Source organism: Hyposmocoma kahamanoa, unplaced genomic scaffold (genome assembly GCF_003589595.1).
Source record: "Hyposmocoma kahamanoa isolate Upper Pololo Valley unplaced genomic scaffold, ASM358959v1 90309, whole genome shotgun sequence".
In the NCBI taxonomy this organism is placed as follows: Eukaryota; Metazoa; Arthropoda; class Insecta; order Lepidoptera; family Cosmopterigidae; genus Hyposmocoma; species Hyposmocoma kahamanoa.
In genome coordinates, this window is record NW_020654608.1 from 21,708 (window position 1) to 28,754 (window position 7,047).

The 7,047-nt window shown below is 38.0% G+C and overlaps 1 long non-coding RNA gene across 2 annotated transcripts; it reads right to left on the minus strand.

The window, feature by feature from the left end:
- Positions 1-952: 952 nt before the first annotated feature.
- On the minus strand, positions 953-6,424 carry LOC113236239. 2 transcript variants are annotated; one of them, XR_003310930.1, is made up of 3 exons: positions 6,321-6,424; positions 3,285-3,432; positions 953-1,648 (listed from the first exon to the last, which is right to left on the minus strand). It is a non-coding gene; the product is annotated as an uncharacterized LOC113236239 (long non-coding RNA). The 2 variants fall into 2 exon arrangements; XR_003310931.1 differs by having other exon boundaries at positions 3,285-3,435; positions 6,321-6,420.
- Positions 6,425-7,047: the final 623 nt, after the last annotated feature.

Here is a 7,047-nt window from a genome sequence, read left to right on the forward strand (position 1 = left end):
TGTGGGAGACACCGGATATAAGTAAGATTTATTGTAATATTCATTCGTAATTGTAATTGCATTCAGTTATATTCGATATTCTTATTCGGTAAGTCAGATGGACATAGAAATAAGCTGTTCGAGTAAGTTTTATGGAATTGTATACAGTCTTCCTAAGTTTTCAATAAATCAGAAGATTTACGTCGGAATTTTATTGAAGAAAAGGATACCGACGGCAAGTCTGGTCCGTTTTATACGGATTTCAGTTGGGATATAACAATATTTATTTTAAATTTCTTATCAAGGCTGTGAATTTGTATGCATTACTTTAAGAATAGGCAAAGGCCAGTGAGTGAATATGAAGGAAACGTGTTGTGAAACCAGCCTGCAACATTTGTATATCGACCCCTCCGACGTAAAGTATCGTATGTCGAAATTGCCAAGTTTACAGGGAAGCGTTTTAAAGTTCTGAATTCACTGAAACGAACATAACACGTGACTTTAGCATTTCTCAGTTTTATTCGGCAAAGCTCATTACTCACATAGAGTATTATAAAATCCTAGATTTTGGTTAGATGATCTATGGTGATCCTTTCAGTGAATTCAGAACTTTAAAACGCTCCCCTGTAAACTTGGCAATTTCGACATACATTGACTTACAATTATATGGACGTCGGGTCCGCGCTAAAAAGTGTCCGAACTTATAGGGCGTTAAAATCGTATACAGAGCGTCATTCACGCTTTAGTCTTCGTTTGTTCGACTGACAGCGAAGCAAGCAAAATTAGACAGTACTGCGATGACATTACAATTTAAATTCAACGTTTTAGCTTTTTCATATTCCTTTACATGTCACTACGTTTAAATAGGTTGACTTGGGACATTTTTTTCGTGGTTTTGGTATTAGACCCGTCGTCCATTTATTTGTAAGTCAATGTCGACATACGATACTTTACGTATGAGGAGTCGATATACAACACATTTTTTGCATTTCAGTAACTTTTTGCCTTAAGGTACGAGTTGGAGAAAATAAGGCGACGATTCTGCTAAAATCTAGTTGCAATACAATGACAGTTGAGTCTCATTGAGTGTCAGTGGAATGGCGGAGAAGGCATTCATTAATTGAATCACTAACGATCGATGTTGCCCTACTAAAACTACCATAGACATTACTAAGCATATCTTAATTTTTTTCTGCTTTATTCAGTAATTTATCTTTAAATTAAATATATCGACATACGATACTTAACGTAGGATGGGTCGATATATAATACTAACATACTATGCTATTGAAGAGCAGAATACCAAAAAATTGCAATGCAGTTGACTTACTTTGTTGTGTACTTTTAACTTTTAGCAGAATACTTAACGTACCAAATCCAGCAATTGACACTCTGTCTACACACAACAGAGACGATTTATGATTACCAGACTTGGGGTCGAGATCTTATGTCCGTGGCTATTTTGTCATTTTCACAAAAAATAATCTAATTATTATAGACAAATTTATAATGATAAAGAGTACGTGGTAAATTAAATTATACTTAAAGAATGAAGCGACGAAAACCATAATATGTTTTTGATTATAATTGCACAAAGCAGAAGTAAATAAATGTCTGTTTTTATCACCCGATTAACGTTTGAAAGTCTAGAATGCACTGCTGTTAACACCTGAAAAAAAGAAAGAATTATATTTAAAACAAGCAAATATAGCATTCATCATATGCATCGAGTATATAACCAGAAATAGAGACGAAATGTCATTTAATTTATATTATATATAGTAAATCATGGACTGAGCTCAAGTTTGCGGAACTCCACGTACTGTTGGCACACGTACCACGCAAAACTAAGTAAGCACTTCTATAGTATTTATTGTTCTGTGCACCAGCCGATAAGGCGTTAGTTAAGAAGCAACCACAGCAGGTCGATTCAGAACCATACGATAACTCTGTTGTTGACCGATTCAATTTTTAATTGACTTCAAAAAAGGAGGAGGTTCTCAATTCGACTGTATGTTCTTTTTTTGTATGTATGTTACGCGATAACTACGGTATTAGTGAACCGATTTTCATGATTCTTTTTTTATTGGAAGGGGGTACTTCCATAGTGGTCCCATTTCATTTTGAAGAAAATCATCCACCTTTAAGGGTGGCTGTTCACGCATGAAAATTCATTTTTATAAATAGCGCCTAACTTTAATTTAGGAGCAATTATTTTAATGGTTGATTTTGCTATTTCTCCAATTCAAGGCGTTTTTCTCACTCAATATACTTTGAGTAGTGAGAACCGATTTTTATTATCTCCACTGTCAAGTCCTGTATAGTGGCGAACTAGGGGATATTTCAATAAAACTTAGCAAATAGACGTAATTCCACGTACTTTTGAAGTCGGCTTTTTTAGTACTTCACAATAACCGAATCGAAAGTCAAATTGTCGTATTCGAAACCGAATCGAAATGACGTCACACCCGTACGATTACTCGTACTTCTCGACCGGCAAAGGCTACAAACGTTATTCAGAACACAGCTTTCGAATGAAAGTTACCAAACGTCCTATTGTTTACAAAGCAGGAATGTAATATGAAAATCTTTTGTTATTTTAAATAAAATCTGTATTTTCTTCAATTTTATTAACTTGTTTTAATGCAAGCCTAATGCATTCCTATATTTTAGGACTTGTAGCCGCCAGACCCAAAGTAGATGACGATCAGGAGCTCGACGACTCGTAAAATTAAAGACGATTTTAGTTAACTGTTATATTTTAAAATAGGTGACTGGTTAGTTACAGGAGTAGTGCCGTTAAATCGATACAGTGATAGTTTCTGAAGGGGTACAGTTTTAAAAGTGAACGGTCCTTTTGACCTTTTTAGTTACGTACAAAATTCGTTACAAATGTGGTAGGGATGAAAAAGACATATGTGGTGTTACTCGATTGGTTCAAAATAGGCCTACGTAATGTGCACTTGACGAGCAGCGTTTTGTTACTGCTTTGGAAATTATGTTAAAATTACAAAAATTGTTGCGTTCGCAACAGGACTTTAGTTTTAGTATATGAAAGGATTTCATTTTTCTTATAGTCTATTCGCCGACTAACTCCATAAACGCTGTTGGATAACGATATCGTATCCGAATCGAATATTCTGAATAGCTCAGAAAGCGCCATTCGATTCGAGAAGGATATCGTTAAGATATCGAAGAGTTCTGCATCGGGGTCCTGGTCTCAAAAACTGGGGAATTAATTGTACTATGAATACCCAAATAAGTCTGGGCTTTCTCGTGGTCATGAAAATAAAGAAATAACTTACAATGCGCAAACGCGTCGGCATGAGAGTGCCACACCATTTAAAGGCGGGGCGCCCCCTCGGCCAGGTCCACCTGTAGGACGGCCGCGGGGGCGGCGTGGCCTCAGCTGCGCCGGTGGCGGCCCCCTCGCCGGCGACGCTCGCGCCGGATCTGCTGAGGAAAATAGCTTTTATTCCAATCCTCACCGTCGTTACATAAGATAAGATAAGAACAAGCACGAAGGAAAATTCCTTCGACTCGGCTGGACTCCAACCAGGGACCTCGCCAAACCGGAGCTATCGCTTGAAAGTTGTTTTTTTTTCATTGATAAGTCGTGCGCCTGGTGGTAAGCGACACGCCTATCCGTGACAGTTGCAGTGACACTCAGAGCACTGTCACGGAATCCGTCACCCTGACACATAAGTTGACTAGTCCCGTGTGCCTGTAATTTCACCAGCACCCCTTACCCGTCAAAACCGGAACGCAGTCATGCTCACATTACTGAAATAGGTAAATTGGCAGTACATCTCTGTACGAGCTCTTTCACAAGCTCTACTGATACTAGAACTACAGTTTTTGCCTTCTTTTTTCTTTTATTTTATCTCATTTACAAAATCACACAATTTATATTTTCTTGTTTCTGAATGCTGTGTACACTGCTGCCGTTAGTTGAAAGGGCGCATGCGTCGAGTATATAACCAGAAATAGAGACAAAATGTCATGTAATTTGTTTGAAAACTATTCCGCCAAATTATTACGGTGACAACTGCGCTCCGATTGGCCAGCCCGAATTTGAAACAATTGACGGGTGTCGTCAATTGTTATAACTTCAAATCGACGAGTTTAACTAGAGATTTGCCATAATGGACGACAATTGAAAAATTACATATTTAATATTTAATTATCGATGAAATGTGATTCCGTTTGTTTTGTAATAAGATGTTTTGCTGTTTTTCCCACACCACCGAATAGAACAGCCCCCCATTGTAAGAGATATTAACTTTGTTATAATAAATACTTAATATTTTTGGAATATACGGAGACGTATACACAGGCCACTTATTGGCGTTGTACTATTTCAGCTTTCTAATTTGTGATTTCGGCGCAAACTAGAGTTGATACTTAAAAGTGATATAAGACCCATTTGCCTGATGAGTTGCAAGGGATGGATGGCCCTTATTTCGTCTCTATTTCAGGTTATATACTCTATGGGCGCACGTGACATTTAAAAAAGAATTGTTATGCACACTATCGTGATCAGTAAACCAGGGCTTATCTGTCACTATTTTTATTTTTTTCCTAGGTGGATAAGGTATGAAGTTACCTCATTAAAAAAGTAAGATATTTTTTTTTTATAAGTTGTCGTTGGAGTGCATATTTGATGTTTGACGTTTTTCCTCTGTACATACATATATACTTAATCTCACGCCCTAGTCCAAATGAGGGGTAGGAAAAGACCACGGAACGGCACTTTATCCTAGCACAACTTTCGAGTCTCACGTATATCAACTACCTTTTCATATAACTTATTTTATTAACCGACTTAAAAAATAAAGGAGGAGGTATTCTATTCGACTGTATGTTTCTTTTTTGTAAGTATGTTACGCGATAAGTTTTATTTGTGGACCGATTTAGATGATTCTTTTTTTGTTGGAAAGAGGGTACCTCAGATGTGGTCCCATTTCAATTTGAAGAAAATATTTCACCTTTAAGGGTGGTAAACTAGGGGATGAATGACTTTTGAGGTCGGTTTTTTAGTACTCTGTACTGTGATTAATGTTGTCACTTCGGACTTTTGGGGACATTGTTGATCTGCGTCCTGATTTTAATACAAATCGGGATCGACCCGATCGGGTAGCCCATCCGAGTCTGGAAATCAGATGGATTTCTGAGCAAGAAGATGAACCTGATTCCTACTATATCTTTCTAATTTGTGAGTTAAGGCGCTCCGCAGGTGGAGCAACTTTAGTTGACGCAACTGGCAACCTTTTACAAGTTTCCTTTAACGGTTGCCAGTTGTAGCAACTAAATGGCCTAGTTACCGGTTGCTGCAATTTTAAATAAACTTTCGAAATCCACGGTCAAGACTGGCGCTGGAGACGAGGAGGGAATGAAGTTGCTTCACGAGTTGCGGTTGCCGGTTGCGGAAACTGGCAACTGGAGACAACCGGCACAAATTTGCAAGTTTCTAGTTGCGGCAATTAAGAATTTATTTAATCACGGATTTAGGCAATCGAAAACTGTAGTCGATTGCCGAAACTCTCAACTTAATTTGCTGCGTCTGCGCAGTTTCTTGAAATTATATGAAAAACGTCATATAAACAGCTAGTTGCGTATTGCCAGTTCCCGAAACTCGATGATCAAAGTTGCTCCATTTGAGCAGTGCCTTAAGAGCTCTCATGCCAAAAAAGTTTTGACGTTGGCTCCGCCCAAATTTGTGAAACAAATATATGCCTGAAGTGCGCGTGACATGCGACAGGAGATGTTGAGTTTTGCGCATTAAAACTACCAAATTCGTTTTAGCGGAATAACTCTAAAACTAAAGGGATTAAAAAAAAATCCGTAATGACAGTTGTCGATCATGCATAAATATAATTAATTATCTAATTTTTGTCCTAATAACCTGTAGCATTTCGAGGATAAATCGAAAAAATGTGAAAATTAGAGGTCATTTCGTGATTTTTATCTATCGAGGAAACTTTATTGTTTTATGTTACTGATTAATGTCTATGCTTGAATATATCGTGTAGTTACTCTCATACAATATTTTATTTTTTACTTTAAAGTGGATATACCCTTCTAAAATTAAATCGAAGATTAGGAATTTTTCCTCTGCTCCCTCTTAATCAACTATTGTTTCGATTAGAAATGTCAAAAGTTTCCGATCGGCTAGTTGTGAATCGCAATTATGCGCCTCGACTCGGAAGTTTCCGATCGGGAGAGACAATCAAAATGGAGCTGCTGGTCAATGTAAGTATGTCCTCCTGGGATGTTTTTCCTTTGTATTGTTCTAAAATAATGTTCTCTAGTACCATTACAATAAAAATAAAAACACTCACGGTGCCTTGATCAGCGTCAGCCCATCTCTCGTAGGCTCGCTCACGCTTCAACCACTCTTGGTACTTGTACCACCATTCCTCCCATTTCACGTAGTCACCCAATGTGAGACCTGAAGAACAAATAAGGACGACTTATAAAACGAGAGAGAAGTGGCAGACTAATGGCAGAACCGACATGGCTAATATTAAAAATACTAAAACAAATAGTGTAAATTTAGATAGAAAACCACCGCGAGACAGACATATTAACTAAAAATAACGGATAACTCACGTATTTAACTCGAATTTTTGCTGGACATGTTTCGATCCAATTCGTGGTCCTTAATCGTGAGATTCCGCGTCGAAACTCGACGGAAATTGCTCGTTAAAGCCCTACCAGCCCGATCACTGTACAGCTGCGGGTGCAGTCGGCGTCGGCGAGAGTCTACCCTCACAAACACACTTTATATATAACAACGATACTTTCTAAAGTCTCGTCTACGCTAACCACTGACGTAGTGCCCAGTAGAGCCCCGGCTCTGCAGTGACGTGATTTGCATCGGGATGCAAACGTTGATACGTATTGATTGATCAGCGTGGTTTGTATGTGTGTGTGTAGACCACTCGCTTGACTCCACGGAAGAAAAAAACAATGGAATACCTTAAGAGCTTTGTGACGTACTGGATACCGACTTTATTCGTATTATTTCCATTGCCATTTGAAAAAAAATATATCTATACTATACGT